The sequence below is a fragment of the Motacilla alba genome, chromosome Z, assembly GCF_015832195.1.
Source record: "Motacilla alba alba isolate MOTALB_02 chromosome Z, Motacilla_alba_V1.0_pri, whole genome shotgun sequence".
NCBI lineage: Eukaryota > Metazoa > Chordata > Aves > Passeriformes > Motacillidae > Motacilla > Motacilla alba.
This window is the reverse complement of record NC_052046.1, coordinates 44,488,271-44,507,948: the sequence shown is the minus strand read 5'-3', so window position 1 is coordinate 44,507,948 and position 19,678 is coordinate 44,488,271.

Genomic DNA, 19,678 nt, shown 5'->3' with positions numbered 1-19,678 from the left:
GCCTAAATCCACTTCATGTCATGGATAAATTATTTTATTATACTGTTTCTAGCTGCTGATTCTGAATAACTTCAACTCCTTTTGCTTCAATGTAATTTTAGCCTATGCTTAAATGAATTTTAACTGAAGCTAACATGAAACTAAAGCAGTCTTAGCAAAGCTGTGACTTGCATTCTTTCAGATTTTGTATTTTTTTGGTTGCTTGTTAATTTTTTTCCTATTGCAACTAATTATTTCAGGAACAGGTGGCAGGGAAGAAGGTGAATGCTTCTATAGAGATGTCTTCAATCTCAACCATTTAAACAGCGATTAATTGTACTCTCTTCTAATTTATTATTAACTTGTGTAGGGTCTAATATCACAAAACATTAACAAGAGCTGAACAGGGAATTCAGCAACAACAAACTATCTGTATGCACTTGACTGAGAGTTCAGTTTATTAAATTACAGCTGTAGTAGACACTGCACTGTGTAAAGTGATGTAACCTCGTATGTGCTACTCTGTCTTTTTAGTCACTGAGTTCTCTCAGTGTTTCTCTGTTATTCCTTGGGGCCAGTTTTACTTCAGTGCTCATATATTGATTTTTCCTATTATGGACAGGCAGAAAAATTATGAAAAAACACAGGGCAGGATCCAGCCAGGGTACTGGAAGAAGAAAACCTGTACCTATGCAGTATTGGTGTTTTAATTCTATCATTAATTTTTCAGGAAAGAGAGCAGAATGTACACCAGCAGCCAAAGCTACACTGGTTGCAAGGACTGACAGCAGCTAGTAGGGTCTCATGTACCACATGCTGCTCTGCTTTGGTTTCATAGTGCCACCTCATTGTCACAGCTCAATGCTTGATTTTGCTGTATGTGCTTCGGAGTTTGATACTTGCAACACCTCAGGACTCTTTCCTGTTGCATGTGAATGCCAGCAAACATTAGCAAGATGCCATAAGGCTTGATCTTCTCTATGTCTAAAATGCAACAGGAAGGATTTTCCATGGACCTTGCAGCACTTTTACTGATTATTCTAGCTGTACAATTGGCCAGGCCACAGAAGTGGACAAGGAGAGTATGGGGCAGGAGAGCCAACACAGAAGATGGAACAGTCCTTACAGGTTTATGATCAAAGATTTCATAAGCAGTGCTGTTCAGGCTGTGAACTCCCAGTGCTCACCATATGGAAACCTTTTGGGAAAAAACCTTTGTACTACCTCTTGGTGGTAGTACATCATTGTTGGCTGCTGCTTTAGTCCAGATGTTCTGGGCAGCTCTGACAATGTCACCCCACTGGTGACAGTAACAGAAGGCAATGGGACCTGAAGGCGCTGGAAGAATGGTGGCCATCCATGGCAATCCCAGAAGGACTTCTGGGGAGTAAGGAATTCCGGCATGCTGCAGACAATGCTGACAGGCCTCTGACTGGGAGGACAAAAGCAGATATGTCTTCTTGGAAGCAGTCATAGAATCACAGAATCATTAGGATGGGAAATGGCCTCTATGATCACTGAGTTCTAGGATCACTGAGTCCAGGCACTACTGTGCTCTGTGTGTCACCTCTGCAGCAGTCTGGTCACAGCCCTGGGGTCACTGCAGCCAATTTCCCAGTGTCTCCAGTTGTTTCAGACCTTTGCAAACTGCATGGTGCTGCCTGTCTCTGTTTGAGCATGGGACGTGGTCAGAGGGTATGGTTGTGCAGCACCAGCATCCCTTGTATTAATACACCCACTGAAAGCCCTGTTTTATGATAATGTACTAAGGAGACAGAGAGCAGCATCTCCTGGAAGATGGCAGATAGGCAAAGAAGAATACCCTTTTCTAGACCTGACATGAGTCTTTTTGCATCAGAAACTGGACAAATATTTGTGTGCTTTCACTCAGCCAGTGAGTCAGAGGGAGGAATGCAGAACCTGTTCTTACCCTGTGCTCACATACTGGCTTTGTGTATATCCCTGCTACAACTTGACTGTCCATGCCATGGGCATAAAGGAGAATGGGGAAAGGAAACTTTGGCAAACCAGGGGGAAAGACCTTCTTGGGTGCAGCCAGGGGTGTAGGACTGGCTCTGGGGTTGGCGTCTGTGGCACCACTTGTTCTTGCAAGAACAGGGGCTGACAAAGTGGTCAGAACTACCTTTAACAGGGTCATGGAAAAGCAGGATGGCCACTGCTGAGGGAAAAGTGGGGAGTCTGCCCTCCCAGGGCTTCTTCAGCTGTGGCACTGTCCTTTGCCTTGCCAGAGGACCCAGCTGACCTTCTCTGGCTTGGTTCCTGGCAGTAGTCTCTGGGGTTTTTGCATCCTCTCCTCCTTGGATATCAGAGTGAGCCGGACTGGGAAATAACCAACACCTTGGAAATGTTCTCCACTGACGCATTAACTCTTGTGTAAGTGCTTACCTCAGTGCACCTTACAACTGGACACAGGATGGGGGAAACCACACAAGCAGTGGTGGTTGCCTCAAGGATATCCTGTAGTTTAGTTACAGGCTTTGTTATTTCTCTTCATATGTTCTAAGCCTATTATTTGCAAATCTCTCTGCACCCATGCTATTATGAGAGTGGAATTACTCACCTGCCCATCCACCAAGCCATTAAATGTTTGAGACGTAGCCTAAAATTTCCATTTATGACTTCTCCTTCTGAAATGAAGTCCTGATTCTTCAGTCCCTGAAACTGTATGAGATTCTTGCCTTCCTCAGAGGCTTCTCTTCTGCCCAGTTTGCACTCATCCACAGATATTGCTAGGCAAGTGTGTAATTTCACCTAATCATTGCATGTTCACCTTCTGGGGAAGTTCAGGGACTGCCTTGGAATGCAGGCTCCACATCAACAGTAGGTCTAGTTGCTACTTTGCTTGTTACTCATTCTCAAACGGTGAAAGCAAGTGACTCAACTCAAATGTTTCCTACTGAGCTTAACCGAGTAACACTTGTGAGGAGAAAAGCTCCTGTTGTCTTCTGCCTCACTTTCAGCTGCAAAAGACCATCTGAAGAACACTGACAGCCTTCTTTATGATCTTCCCATTGCACCAACCCACTGGAATAGTTAAGTTTTCCTTTTTGATGCCAGTAGGTGGCATTGCTTACTCTCTTAAATGCCCAAAAGTTAAGCAAAACATTTGGCCAAGCCTTTAGTAGTAGTACCTAGCTGGAAAGTCATGGCCTTTCCAAACAATGCAACAGCTTCCAAATCCAGCATCTAAATTTTGGCTGGAAATCAGCCTGGTTTGTAGCCCCAAGAGGAATGAAGTTGTGTTAGTTCTTCCCTGGTGAAATTACAGGAGCAAGAGAACTAGATAGTTTTATGCCATAACATGATAAATTTGTGAACAAGGTGGCATGGTAAGATTACCAATGAAACGATAGTACAGCAGTCCATGATCTTGGCACTTCTGCAGTGGTGTTCTGATGCAGTCTGCTCAATGGAGCCATGCCACTGGCAATTGCAGCTCCATCCTATGCTGGGTTGTAACTCTGATTGCAATCATGTTGTGTCACTCCATAGCACAGATTGACAAAGATGTAGCCTTGCCATCTTTCTCCCAGTGGATAACCATTTCTTGTCCTGAAAATATAGCACATGGGACATCATCTCTTCATCATAGTAAGTCTGGAGAGATTTTTCCAAGTGGATGTTGAAAGTTCCTGGTACTGCAAATGCAGGTTTGCTGAGAATCAGCACTCCAGAAAAGACAGCTTGGCAGGCTGGGGATGGCTATGGTGTCATCACAGGAGATGACTCCCTACAGGCTCCTGGGAGAGGGGTGGTGTATGAGGAGAAAGGCAAGCAGCACAAAGGCAATTGGAAGTCAAAATGCGAACTGCTTTCAATGTTGTCTTGCATCCAGGAAAAAATTATACAGACACATACACGACTTCAGGGTAAACTTCAGTGTCTCTTATTTCTTTGTGGGCAAGGAGTCTCGTGGAGGACCCAGCATGCTCAGCACCACCAGATTAGATTTATGAGCAGAAGACATATCCTTGTTCTGTTTATGAGAGGACTGCTGAAATGGATAGGCTATGTGACATTCCCAAGATCACCCTGGACACCTGTCTCAAGCAAGGAGCTAAACATCTTGCTGTTCATGCTGGCTCACGGAAGTGGAGGTCTAGGAACAACCTTTATCCACCCATTTCTGTGTCATCACATAGCAGGTTGGGACATGCACATTGCACCTGCTCATATGTTATGCTCTGAGCATGCTGAGGGGAGACTGTGGGGTTCACCTGCTGCCAGAGGACAGTGCACAGAAATGCTGAGCAGCTTGGCTCTGGAGCACTGCACAGCACCATATGCCAGTGCTCTAGCTCCAGTACTCAGGATGACTCTGCCTTTGTTTGTGCAGCAGGTAGACCACTATTTTCCGAACTGTGCATGGCATCTGACACAAATATGGAATATTGATTGCATATCATGCAATCTGCTTGTGGCAAAGGCAAACAGGCCATTCCTTACTCTACAGTGATCTTCTCCTACTACCTGCTGTCCCTATTTTCTGATTAGGAATGGCTTGCTGGGGTGCATGTCTGCTCTTTCAGGAGTTCAAATAGCTCTAATGAAACAGATCTTACTTAGTCTCTCCTGTGCCACTGGGATCCTCGACCTATCCTGGTGAGATGCCACTCTTGCTCTTCATGGTGTAGGAGTATGACTTATCTGGCAGGGGAACCTCAGCTGTGTGGTAAACACCCCATCAGGAGCTCCTGAGGACACAGACAGTGATTTTAGGACCTTTTTATATTCATCCATACCTGAAAAGTTATATGTTCTACCTGTTGCCTCAAATTGCTGACTAGAGGTGATGATTTTGGCCCCTGAATATCAGCTGTGCAGCAAGAGCAAGGCATGGAGGATACATTTCCATATCAAATACCTTTCAGTTTGTTTTATTATATTCCTTTGTTCCAGAATGAAGATTCCTGAGTTATGAATATAATTAGCATCAGGTGATGTTCACTGTGAATTGAAAGATTTTTGATTCCATTGTATATAATTTCTAGGGAGCCTACTTACATTACATTTCCATGATTTATTTTTAAATTGTGGCAAAGCAATGGAGTCTATTCTTCTCAGAAAGTGATGTATGACAAGCTGTGGGATGTTCTCCTGAGTGGATTCAGACTATCTTCTTACGTAGTCACTTTACCATTTTTGGCTGCAGAATCTCAAAGAAAATTTGAGGGTGATTCAGATTCCTAAACACATGTACCCAGCAACATTTTAGATGGTCCAAAAGTGTCCAAACTCTCCACTCAAAATAGGCAGATCTGGTGTGGTACCTGTGGGCCCACAGGATTCACAGACTATTGACCACAGGGTACAGCTTTGGTAGCTAGCCATTTGATATATATGATTGTTTTTTTCTTGCATATTGTCCTCTGACATTGGAAGACTTATGAGGAAATTAGCCCCCATGGCTCATGATTTCCATATTTTTATGTCACGCCCATTTTTTTTGTCTGCAGTTAGGGAATCCAGCTCCTCCATCTGTGGCCATACTGGTCTTGGCTTGAAATCTCACTGGTCAGTCTGCTGTGGACAGGCCTATTCCTTTGATTAAGAGAGTCCTTCTGAGGCAGCAGCAGCAGCACAAAACACATGGTGTCTCCTCCTCAGACTTGGCTGGGAGCCTGTTCTGCTCTTTGATGTGTCCAGGATACACAGCTCCTTAGGACCTCTCTTGAGCCCTGAAAGTTTAAAAAAACCAACCCACCCAGGAGCAGAAAAGGATACAAAATGACAAATTGTTTTAACATTGTGTGTGTCCCCGAAAGACTCTGTGACTATTGCATTTGCAGCTAATGGATGTTTCTTCATTAGAAGAAAGAAGAAGCTGGTCAGGATATAACACATGGAAGGGCTTTAAGGCTTTTTTGTACCTCTAGTCAATGAATTCCAGAAATCTTTTCTTCCATTTATAGCCTGTTACCACACACTGGCATTCACCTGAGTTGTGCCAGATGCTGCTGGTTGCGCCATGCTGGAACTTGGAGGGGCTGCCTGAGACCAGGGTCCTCTCTCTACTATTTTCACATGCTAGACACGTAGTGAAAGAGTTTTTCAATGTCCATGAAGTCTAGTTTTCTGGAGCACAAAACCAGAGACCAATCTCTTATCAAATCATGACACGAGCAATGGAGTTTCTTTGAACTGGTTTTCAAGGGTTTTCTTGTCCAGTGCAGGAGTAAGTCCTACTAAGGCCATGTTAGCTCTTGGTAGGGAGTTGCCATGGCTGTGTTTGGCAAGGAGCTGTGTGTTTTCAGAGCAGTGCAACAATGCACATTGAATATGCTTGTGATTGCTCTTCTCCTAGAAATACCAATTGGCCAAGAACCTCAGCTGTGTAGTCCTGTGGATCTCAATGTGACTCCCACAGAGTTTGGCAGATGAAAGACCCAAGGGAGGAAACTGAGGCATAGCAAAGTGTTTCACCTCTTTTGATATTGTTTGTGGTCCCAGAGTGCGAGAAAGTGGTACAAGATCTTTTGTCCATAATGAACATTATGTGTCAGCGGTTTTAGTGACCGAGGTCTTTCAGATTAAGTTTGAAATTAAGATTTGCCCTATGCTATCCTTTCTTCTTCCAGGATCCTATCCATGATCTTCCAGGGTCATGTCATATAGTCTTTCAGCACCTCTTTAGGACTGTATGAATGTATTTCAGTTCCTGAGGGCCACAAATTCTTCAACACCTCACAAAAAAAGTAATACCCAGTATTTACTGAAAAGCCACATCTGTTCCTGCAGGCCTGAAATGCCCATGACCAAGGCCTGCAGGGGATGCCTCTGATGAAAGATGTGATACAGAATTACTCCAGAGAATTTTACAATCTCAATATTGAACATACCTGAACTGAAGGTATGATTTGGGATTACTTGCTTTAGGATAAGGATTGCTTGCTTGAAGTAGCTTCAAGACTTAAACTTTGTTTTATCCACAGTATAGTAAGTTGTCTAGGGTCAATTTGGTTATAGTGAGAACCTGATGGCTGAAAGAGAACTACAGGATGTAAAATGGTAAATTGTTCTAACACTGTTTGTGTTAGGTACGATCAACCCCATTGGAATAAATTCTCCTGCAGCAGATGACCTTCCTGAGGCAAAAACATATTAAGAAATATTTCCGAACTTCTTAGCTTGCATTTAATTTAAGCAATATTGAAGAAAATTTAAAATAGATCAGGACTAGCAATATGTTTCGTAACTCGTGTAATACTGTCTTTTTCCTAACTGTACACTAGGGATGAATGGTAGGAGTTTATGTCCTATTGCAAAATTAACCAATTCATGCTGTTCTTTCCTGAATTTTCAAAACAGTCTGGATACTTCTGTAGCACAATGATGGTCTTCAGTCTGAAAATTTTTGTTCTTTCACATTTCACATTTCACATTTCACTGCTTATGATACAGACTTATGGAAATTCCTGCACCCCCTTTACCTTTAACTTGCTGTCTTGTCAGTAGCTGCTAAGAGGGTTCCTCCTTTATCTTTTGTAGCTAATGATGCATGTATTGGGGATGCAAACTATTTTTTAATTTCTCAGTATTTCCCCTGCTCTTACCTGGTATAATAGAAATGCTCTTGAGCTCCTTGTTGAGAGTATGGAAAATCAGAAACAGATTTTCCAGAGCTGCATGTCCTTGTAACACTCATGTTGGAACACCCAGCCTGGAATATACAGGAGTTTCCATGCTTTTCCTGCAGACAGTTCCTTCCTTAATGGCCTGTTTGCTTTTGATACTGTGTAGTGATGTGGAGTTCGTCCATAATAGTTGATGAATTTAGGTGCCCAGCTTAGAAATAAATGTGTCTCAAGGGTTCCCCTAAGAAACTGTGAAACCTCTCATCTCTCAGTATGAGATCTGTGTCTTGACATCCAATTTCACACAGAAGAGTACAGTGGGAGAACTCTGATTTGGATGAGGCCCTAAAATTGCTTTGTTTTCCAGTTCATCAAATCCTGTGTGTAATCTAAGAAAAACAACTGGAATGTTCCTCTCACTGAATTAGAGCTTGTGTTTGACTTTCTGGGGGTTGAGTTATATTCTTGAGGGACAAGAAGCAAGGGAAAAATTTAGAAGGCAACTGCCAAAAGTCGGTGGTAGGGACTTGAGTAGGTGGAGGGATAGCAGCAGAGTCATCTTTCTCCCAGAGACTTGTTCCGTTGACTCTCTCGGGGTTTGCAGAGCTGACCATGTGGGTGGGAAGGGCTGCAGTGCTGGCTGCTTGCCATGGCATTTCGGGGCTTGGAGGGGCTTAAAGTGCTGAGTACTGGCCTTCTGTGGGGGAAGAGGGGTGCAAACATGCAAGACATGATACTCAGACAGGTTTTCTGCTTAATTCTCAGACCTCACTGGGTGGTCTTCAGTCAACCAAAGTCTTACAAGGTTGATGTGCTTCCAGTCAGGATACACAGAAATGCTTTGCTGTAGTAAGTCTGTGCTGGATCAGGACATTTCTGCGTAAGAGCAGGAAGCACTTTGAAGGCCCTCCTTGAAACTCATGATGAGGTTTCACAGGGAAGGTATCTGATAACCAAGTGAATTGCCCCCATAAGCCTATGTGGAAACAGATACAAACACTGGAGACAATCAAAATGCCCAGACCCAAGAAATTAATGAGAAGTCTCAGAAGGTGGTGAGAACATGCTGCAGCTGTACTCAAAGAGTAGTTTTAAAATGGGGTTTTTCAGTCTGTATGTCTTCATCAGGCTTGCCTCAAATACTTGTCTCCAAAGCTGCACCAGTTCCCAGGTTCACCACAGAGAGAGGGTGTTTGCAGGATGTAGATATTCATCTGCAGTGGATGTTGAGTTACATTTAGCTATCACTTGGCAAGGCTGACTGCAGTGCAAGCACAGTTCATGCAATTCCAACTGTGTACTCTCTCCAGGGTATTGTGTCATGCAGAAAAGGCCTCTAACTTTTAAAAAGGTCGTGACTGGACTCCCAAGGGACTGAGATAGCCCTTTTCTATCCTTGGGGAAGAGGTTAATTTTCCAATGAATGTGGGTGTAGATAGAGAAAGGATGGTGTAAGGTCTTGGAACAAAACATCAGACTGGGGTTTAAGCAAGTTCCAGGCTAGAGGGGAATAGGCCTGATTCTCCTCTTGGGTTATTATGCAGTTATTTACTAAGATGGTTTACCCAAGTGCAAGGACCCTTAAGCACAAGTTTGGCTTTACTGTGTTGAAAGAGAAGGATGTTCTTAAGTGAGAATGGGCCAGAAAAAAGTGATCAGCACAAGAAAAGATTAGAAAAAGGGGTGTATTCCTGCAATAGAGACCTCTATGAGAACAGATTAAAGAAGGCTTTGTCACATGAGGAAGAACTCAAAAACTGAATTTACAATGTATATATTTTTATTCTCAGGAGGATTTTTAAATTTAGCAAGAAACAAATATTTTTTCATGTCCCCTGGTTTGACCACGTATCTGGAATGTTTTAAAAGATGAGACATCTTTCCAGCTTGTGCAGCCATTACACACAAAGCTAGTGAATTTATCCTACTTGAATTCCTGTTAGGTAGATGGGAAACCACTTTTGTGGTGTACAGATGTTGCAAGAATTATTTACATAGAAAGTGGCAACCATCTGCATGAATCTGCTCTATCTTTTGTAGGGTTGGAGTTACTGGAACTTCAGAATCTCTTTTTTCATGGCACATTTCACAAGGGTTGGCATATGCACCTCGGGACTCTGAATTTTGGGTTGGATGTTACAGGAGTGCTGTAAACAGCAGGGGCTGATGGATGGACTGGGCTATACCACCCTATGTACAGTCCAAAATTTTGCCTCTAGAATAGGTGCCATGAGGAAGTCTGGCAGGTACATCCCTCTACTTGACTAACACTAGTTAGCTGTCTGACACTAAGGAAATCCTAGACACACTGGATTCATCAGCTATTTCACAGGCTTCATGTGATCCTGAAGGCCGTAAGCTCCGAGGGAACTGTCCTTATAAATTTCACTTGCAGTTCCAGGATGCGAGAGTCTTTTCCTCCAGACTGTTTTCTTTCTCCTGTTCCTGGGGCAGCCCAGCCTACAGAGCTTTTGAATACTTACCTTCCACAATGCATGCTGTGACCATTGGGTGACAGGTAGTGAGGAAATATATCATTGCTGTAAGTCTCTTGTTCTCTATGTCTGCATCCAGCTGTGGTAAAAAAACTAGGGAAGGGCATTTCTCACTGAGCATCAGCAAGTGCAGCAGAAGGAGTAACCAGGCACAGAAACACACACGACATATTTCAGCAGGCCCCCAGTAGGAAACTACTACTGTTCCCTGCTCGAGTCAATCCATGCTCCCAGCCCTGTGCTTCAACAGTACCAAAACCTACCCACAGGCTGGCCTGGGAGGAGTGAGCCTGTTCCCTGGCAAACCCTATTGGGATAATCAGTAATTCCTCTTCAAGGAGAGACCAGACTTTGTAAAGACGCACACGTAAAGCCATCACAGGTGTAGAAGGAGGGCAGTCTGGCCAGGAAAAAAGCCATATCGTAAAAGGTCTTGTTTCACTGTAAGGAAACCTTCTTTGCCACATATTGCAAAGTTACTAGTAGCTAATTAGAGCTGACTTAAATGGTATTTAGTGTGTTATTCCAGAAGAAAATACTTTTTCACAGACAGCAACTGCAACAATTACACAGATGCCAAATTATAAAATTATCATTTATATTTTTCATGTATTTGCATATTCAGAGTCTGTTTCCAGAATTTTAAAATTTATGCTGATATTATAAAACTGTGAAAATTACTTTTTGGGGATAGATGTTTCTTTTTTTGATAAAAAATACATAAAAAATGCTACAATTTTTTTGTTACTTCAGAAAAATGACAATTAGAAAGGAAAAAAAAAATTGACATTCCTGCCTAATTCCAAACACAAATACTTATTAAAAACACCAGTGATCAGTAAAATAAAATAAAATAACATAAAATAAAATAAAATAAAGTAAAAAAAAATCATTATTCAAATTTAATTTCAAGGGCTGGGTGGCAATTTCCATTTTTACTCTTTAAAAACAATTTTAAAAGGAGATTAAAACCCAGAAATTTTTAAAAAACTTTGTTTTGCTTTAAAATTGTCAAAACAAAAAGGTTGGATGGAATTACTTTTTAATCTTGACCAATTTAGTTAATTCAACCCAAAAGTGGAAAATACCGTGATTGAGTCATAGCCTAACTTTTCAAAGCCACAAACTATTTAGGCTGAAAATACTTTGCTGAGCTCTACTTCTGCCTCAAAAGAGAAGCCTGCAGCTGTTTCATCGGGAATTATCCATGGAGCACTGAGCCCTTCCTTTACCATGCCTAATCAGCCCCAAATTTGCCTTAATCCATTAGCTTTGTTTGCTCTGTTGTCTGTCTCTTCTTTATCTTGGGAAGGAATAAAGGTGACAGCCCAGAACCAAACAGTGGAGGACTGTCCTCTTCAATTGCTTGCAAAGCAACTCACAGGGTACTTTTTCCCTCTAATCAAAGTCCTGTAATGCCCCTAAAACACAAGGAAAGAATTTTTTAAGATCTCCCTTGTGAAAGGAAAACTTTATTTAGGAACTGGTTTTACTATGTTCACTAATGGAAGCTCCTTTCAGGCTTTTTTTTTTTTATTTTTTTTTTTCTTTTTTTTTCTCTTTTTTTTTCTCTTTTTTTTCTTTTCTCTCAAGATCATCAAGGAAAAGAAATACAGGCATAAATACAACAATTTAAAAAAATCCAACTCTGCTTGGCTGAGATGACAACCACAATACTCAGATATGAACTACTGAAGGAGTATGTGAGTGGCTTTCCACTAATTTGCTCATCAACATAAATAAATGATAAAAGAGAGAGATTAGCAAACAAGAGAAAATCAGTGGCAGCTTATGAACTGTTCACTAGTCCTAAAAGGGGTTGAATCTTTCAGGAATGAGGGCATATTTTATAGAAGCAGGTAGTTTATGTAAGACTCTCCTTCCAGTCCCGCAATTGCTTACAACTCAAAGCTTGCATTACAGATGAGTAAATATTTAGCCTTCATGGCCACAAAGGAGGGTTTGATGTTGAGAATGTTAAACTTTAAAGACCAGAAGGCAAATAAAAAAATATCCTAGCATTTGTCCTTTGAAACAAAACAAAGAAAGCCTAGCAGTTTTTAAGCTAGACTCAGTAGTATTCATTCTATCTGCTGTTTGTAGTTTCTGTAGTTTGTCCTCAGGCCTGTCAGTTCAACCCCACACTTCAACCATAGGACTTCTAGAAAACCACAGGATATGCCTACAGTTGCATGCACCTCTGCTTCTCCTTGTGGTGGATCACCACAAGATAGGCAGTCTCTCCAGTGGGAAGGGGCAGTGTCGTCCCATTCCCAGCCTTTCATCACGTTTTCTGCAGCAGCACTTAGCGTAGGTTTAGTGACATTTCCAAGAGCTGAACTCAGTATCACATCTAGGTCAAGACTGCTACTGAAGAGAGTCCTGATTTTGGCCTTCAGAGTGCATAAGGGTCAAGCAGCCAAGCATCTCCAGAGTGACTGGTAAATGCAGATTTCCTTGGAAAAAGCCACCTCTGTTAGGAGCAATGTGAGCATGTGGAAGAAATAGAAAGTGCCTTTTGCATAAAAATCTGTGTTACAGCTCCTGGATGGGAAAGTACTTCTTTGGTCCTGGACTGGAGGCAAGTTAAGGCATCCAATGGGAGCTGAGCAGTAAGACTGAGCACCAAGAAGGCTGAGGCTGTTTGGTAGTCTGTGGGAAATTTTGTTCAAAAGAAAATTTTGTCAGGTTTACATCAAAGTGGCCTCAGGAAAGCCTCAGGAAAGTGCTTGGAGGAACATAATAATCAGCAGTGGAGAGTTAATAATCTCTTTTCATTGGAGAGGAAAAGCCTAGCTCCAGCACACAGGCCTTGGTGCACTGTGGCTGTGTTGGCTGAGGCAGCACCTAACCTCTGGTGTGCTCCTGTGCCCTGCAAAAGCTCAGCTTTGGTCTGGGGGGGCTGGTGAGTGGCTGGTGCGAGGGTTCACTTCCAACAGCAAAGCAGACACATTCCTGGGACCTTCCTACTGAGTCAAAGTGAGTTTTCACTACTTCCATAGCCCCACCTCAGTTGTCCATGTCCCCTCACTGTGTTCACTGGGAGCTTCATGTGATTTTATTTACCCACGAGTTTTAGGTAAAAAAAAATTCTTTTTGTTTGCCTGAGGTTGAAAAATGCATTTTTATGTTTCTGCGTGCAATGGACTGGAAGCCTCAGTTCTTACACCAATATAAAATAATACCTAAGGATGTGAACAACTTTAAATCCTAACACTGGAAAATTTGAGGAAGAAACAATAACAATAACAGAGGAACCAATAAATTAAAAGAGCTGCATTCCCAGAGTTCTCATCGCATCAGACAGTTTGAAAATCAAGTTCACATGTCCCTTATTATTTAACAGGAATTCTTAAAATTCCCGAAGGATAAGTAATTTGAAACAACCCACAGAGCTATTTTGCTTGTTTCCCGGGGCAAATTTATGTCACAGTTTGGTAGTTACAATGTTATCAGCTGCCTTGGAAAAACAGGCTCTGCTAATGTGACCATTACCTAATTCATGCCTGGAGTCTGATCCTTGGAGATTTCTAAGCCTTTTAGTGATCCCTTGAATGGCTTCTTTATAACTTTGAACACAGGGGCATTTTGTCAGGTGGCTGCCATAGTAGGAAAACAGGAAGGTGTATAAGAATAACCATTTTTGTTTGATGTCCCACCATCTGCACCACTGCAGACTTGTGCATAAACACACATGGACTAATTTTTTACCACTATATGGGAAAACAAAAATTACCCAAGATTCTTTGGGAGATGGGAGTGTGGAGGAGATTAAGGTAGTGGTGGAGTCTGATATCTGTGTCTTCCAGAGGAGATGGAGGCAGAAAATTCTTTTCCTTCTTTTCCATTGTTTTTTTTTCTCCTGGTTTTACATCCCTTAGGAAGGACATTAAGTGGAGGGCCTGCCCTGCTGAGGGCAGTCTGTGCTTTGGGTTTCTTTGTGCACCTCACTTTGTACACAGCCTTGGCGCAAGCCTTTTCAGTCTTTGATGCCTCAACTTCTCACTCTCCTGTTAAAATGCTTACACATAGCCTTAGGGGCTGCAGAGAGTGGTTTACTCTCACCCGGATCCCCTCTGCTGCCTGCTAGGATCCCACGGGAGTGCTGAGGCACAGCACAGTGAGTCAGGAGGAAGGTGGTGTCAGAGACCATCAAATCAGCCAAGTTTCCATCTGCTCTGTGTCTGCTCTGGCTGCTGAAGAGGACCCTGAAGTGGACTGGCTGTACTTCCTGCTTTCAAGGCTGCCCTTGGTATGCAGAGCTGGTGCCCCTGGACTCCAGCAGGAGCCGGAAACATGCCTTTTCTATGGTGTGTTATGTGGCCATGTCTTCAATGACAGGCACGTGACTTGCGCAGCAAATGTGACAAACTGAGCACTTTGCAACTTTAAAAACTGAAAAAAAGCTTTGCCAGATTTGTGGCTCTAGATGACAATCATCATTTCAGGGCATCATTTGGTGCCCTGAAGGCCAAGTGAATGTACTTCCCTCACAAACTGTCTCTGAAAAAAAGGTCCCCAGGGAAAATGTGATTTTTCAGGTTTCTCCCATAGTTTGCATTGTGTTTGGAGTTGATGGATGAATAGTGAGATCTTATTGCTGCAGCCCTTGTCCTTCCTCTCCCCTTCTCCTCTTCTTTGTGTCTCCTCTTTGTTGCCACGTCTTAGTTTTGGCAGGAGTATCTCTGGGGCAGTGATCACAGCTACATGTGTTCCTGAAAATGTCAGCATACTTGTCAATATAGTGAAGTAATGCAATGAAAGAAGTAGAGGAAATAAATACTATTTCTCGTTTGCGTACTTATGGCAAATAGAATAGATCAGACAGGGAAATTTTACTGTGTGTATGTAAACTCAGCCTGTTTTCTGGTCATAGTTTGAAGGCAAATCACTAACTGAGCTCAGGTTTGCTTGAAATTTTTTAAACCTCCATGAGAAGCAAAATTGATACCTATAAAGGCTAGGAGCACAAAATCACTGCAGGATTTCTCTGTAGTTCCTGGAGGCACTGCATGAGTGTACTTTGCAGGAGGGCTGAACTGTTCTTTGGGGAGCACACCCCTCACTCCATGAGCACTGGATTTGGATGTCCACAGCAGGAGTGTTGGGCCAAGAGGGCGTTTTTACTTACCAGTTGCAAAATTCCAGAGAGGCAATGCTAAGTCAGCCGAAGCTTTAAATGAAAATTAAAACAAATCCCCTTTGGGCTGAGATGGAAATGTCAGCCCAAGGATGAATCTGTTCTCAGTAAGTTGCAAGCTACTAAAGGCGATACAAGCTGGAATCCCGCCTTGGCTGCACCACACACCATCTGTCACCCTTATAGAGTGAAATAAAGGAAGAGCAGAGAGCCTGCAATTATTCTCTCCCTCATTGGATAGCCCAGAGACCAGAGAAGTGGATTCTCTTCCCTGATACATTCCTTGCGATGGAAATGACAGATTCATTTTCCCACGGTGGTGTTGCTGTGCATTGCTCTCTAATCCTACTCGCTCTCCCCTTGGCAAGCAGGAACACAGACTGCCAGGCTGGGACTTGAGTGAGAAGGCTCTCTTCCCAGGGTTAGAGATATAGATGTAGCAAATTGCAGGAGAAGAACATGAGAGAAAAGGGGATGCTGAAGTCTCTTCACTAGGCACACTGCTGGCAAAATGCAGGAACTTGCTTCTGCCCTTACAGAAGCACTTCTGCCCTTACCTGAGCACTGCTAGTACTGAGCACTTTTAGTCAGGCAAAATCTCTTCTCTCTCTCCTTCTCCCCCATGCCCTCGCACATTTTCGTAACCTCACAAAAGTTTCAGACAACGTCATCTTTAACCTACTGCAGGCAGGACTTGGGAGCCACGTGAGGAACAGCGAGAGGAGACCACAGCTGGGCAGAACACCAGCCCCATGGCCAATGAATAGGGGAGCTGGACTACACTCCCCTACACGCCACCCCAAATAGGGTGCTGGAATGTCTCTCCCTCAGCATTGCATTTTGAAAGATGTGTCTGGCAAGACAGCTAGCTGACTTTGGCAGGCACTGCAATTAGTGTGATAATTAATTAAAGAGCAGTTGAGAAAATCACAGTGCGAGGTTACTCCAGAGCTGGATCCACAACTCACTACCAGAGCAAGGCATCCTGCTCTATTCCATATCTCTATTTTTTTAAAAGGAATTAGTAGATTTCATAGTGCACTGGAGTGGGATGAAGAGAAATGAATCCTTGTGCTAATCAGTGAGAGGACCTTGTCTCTGAGATAAGGCAACCTGGGAACAGAACAGCAAGTGATATCACAGCAATATTACGGACAAATATGGCAAGACATAACAGCTAAAGGCTGTTTTACACAAGCCTCCTCTTGTTTCCTATGTGATGCCAAAGACTGGAAGAACCTCTCTGCAGAACAGAAAAGTTAGCAGGAGGAACAGGTGTCCTGTCTATTGCAGTCAGAGCTGCAGCTGCTGCATAGCTCCTGTATTTCTATGCCTTCAGCTGGTCTCTTCCATGTACTGACAGGTGCTAGTGAAAGCACACGTATTATGTTCCTAAGCAGATATCCAGGTTGTTCCCACTGCCACCTTTCCCATCTGCCCATTTAGGGAGATTCAGGATAACCACCACACACAGGCTTCAGCGCAACTGTAGCTCTCACCTGCTGGCACTCCTGCCTGTCACTGGGCTGTCCCTGCCCCTACTGAAAGGTACCAGTGGTCTCTGCTCACTGCCAGTGAGGAAAAGCAGGCAAATACTGAGCCACAAAAAGGACCTGCTGATGAGTGTAGGTGGGACAGGCTCAACAGTCACCCTCAAGCCCCTGGGTGTCTTGATGCTGTGTTGCTCCTTACTTGAAGCAAAGAGGCTCAGGATAAGAGGACTTGCTGAATGTAAAGTAACACTAGCTCAGTTAGTTGTTATTGAAACAAGCAGGGAAAAGTAATTTTTTTATTCTCAAACAGGCTAATTTTCAGAAAAAATACATTTAAAAAAACCATTTCACTGATTTCTTTGAACAAAATAAAAGTAGGAGAAAAGGATCCTTTTTTTATTTGTTTCTTTGAACTTACTAGTACAGAAATAATCTGGAAGCTTATGCTGAGGTTTTGGCTTTATTTTCACTATTTTTCTTCGGGGTGGGGAAATAAAAGATTCAAATATTTACAGAAAAAAAAAAAAGTCTTCTTACTTGTATTTCCTAGTCAGTAGGAGACCAGAATGATTTCTGTTTGTTTCTAAGCACATACTTTTGTTGGAAGACTTCTCACCCTCAGTTATACACGCTTTTATGTTAAAGCATTACAAAAACATTCAAAGTGTCTTGTTGTGTCAGCCCCCTTCCCTTCTCACTGTGCCTCAAACTGTCTTTGGAGCATTGTCGTGGAAATGAAATTTTCTGGTTGGTTCTTCTCTTGCTTGTTGTTGTGTGAGGCCAGTGAGTTTGCTGGGAGTTTAGCGCCGCTGCACCGCAATGCTGCCCATGTTGTGTTGGAGACACTTTTGGGCTTGCTTCTACTTTAACCTTCTACATGGTCTGTGGGTTCAAGTACCAGTCTAGTTATGCAACTTCTCTCTTCACTGTCCAGGCTTTCCCCAGTCCTTATTAGAAGCAATGTATTTTAGCTCTCTCTGTTGTACCTTCTACCCACTTTAGAGTCCATGAATACTATAAATCAGGCTCTGTTTTTACAGACGGAGCTTTGCTTTCCCATCTGGGATTATGTATTTCACAGAGGAAGAGGAACTCAAGTCCAGTTAATGACTGCACTGAAGCACCTTGAGTTGATTCCATGAAGCTTTTTTCCCATCTAATCATGATTATCTGCAAGGGAAGAAAGGTGATTAAATGTTGGAAAATGTGCTGTATCCCATCTATTTCAGATTATTTTACATCTGCGTTTACAACATTACAACAGACTTAGGCAATTTGTTCAAGATCCAAGAAACTAGAATTATGAATTATTCCCTTCCCCCATCTTTCATCACTTGAAAGGGCTTTTTTAGCATTTTGTTTGTAATCTTCCTTCCTTTTTTTTCCTTTTTTTTCTTTTTTTTTCTTTTTTTTCTTTGTCTCTTTTTTTTTTTTTTTTTTTTTTTTTTTTTTTTTTTTTTTTTTGTAATTTGTTGGACACTTTGCATAGCCCTTTCTTAAATATGCAACTATGTCTTAAAGTGAGGCATGGGCATGAAGAAAAATTTATGCAAACAAGCCTTTTCAGTGTAACAAATTAGATTTCATTCTGTGTAAATCTGTTGCCTGCCCTTGCTATTGATGGGTTTCACAAACTGTATTGGGAGTTAACTCTAAATCTGATTACAGCCCGTGGATTTACAGACAGAGCCAGCAATCTGTCCAGGGCTGGTGTGTTAAGCATTGCCACACTGCTCCTTTCTACCTGATCCTATAAGCAGTTAAAACGACACTAACTGTGTAATATTGTAAGCTGTTTTTGTTTTTGTTTTTCCTGCAGTAGGCATGGATGTAGTTGTGCATATGAGAAGACTTCATATTCTGTTTTGCTCTGATGGGTAGGTAGCATCACCTGTGATGCCGGGGGACCTGACAGTCCCCCTAACAGCAGCCTGCCTCAAAGTGTTTGTTCTTTTAGTTGGCCTTATGCTGCCATCAGGGAATGAAATTTTCTAGGAAGCATGTCTGACTCGAGATAGAGTCAGGCTGATTTCTAAGGAGGAAATTGTGCTATAGAGTTTCAACCAAATGCATTGTTTAGTTCACACTTGGGGAAAAGAAAGACATGAAAAAGTTCTTGCTATTGTTTTGACAAGAGGGTCTCAAACACTGTGTGTCAGAGGATATGCTCAGTACTTAGCAAGCTGCAGCACAAATCGTATTTTTCCCTGCTCACATCACCACCATCCTCTGGGGAAGAAGGCTGGTCTTTCCTGCCTCTTCATCTCCAGTCCCCTATTCGGACTCCCAGCCTCTCTCCCTGCCTCACCCACTGTGTTAGCCCCCTCCTCTTCCTGCCACTCAGTTGTCTCAAAAAGTCTAAGCATGAACAGTTTGTACCCTCACTAAATTCTTCTGATGCCTTCTGGATATAAATAGGCATTGCTAATGGAGGAAACTCTAGTGTCTTGGGGGAAAATGTATTCTCACTTACAGATCTTACTGGTCTTTTAGTGGAACCTAAAGTTGGAAAGGTGACCCAGTACTACTTCTACACTTCAGCAATCTCTTATTGAACAATCTCACTAATATAAATCAGATATGTTTTAGTCTCCTAAGGTGTCTGTGAGAAAGATCTGTTACCCTTAAAGTGAATCCCATTTGCTTCACATTGCAAAACCCAGGGAGTCCTCATTCCCTGTGTAATAAGCTTCTTTATGAAGCTGCGCCTTTGGCAACAAACCGCACAATGAAACGAAAACTGGTATTGTTATTAAATTAATGTCCTTACATAACTGATCTTTCACCCAGTGGCTGCCAACGCAGATCTCATTGCAAACCACATTTCTGAGAGGAGGACAGAGGGAGGTGAAGAGCTCAAGGAATCCATTTTTTATTTCTCAGGAGCACAGATGCAATCTCCAGTGAATTAATTTTTTCTCAAAACTTGTATCCCCTCGAGTGCTAGCAAAACAAGGTCTTGGCAAAGATTTTCCA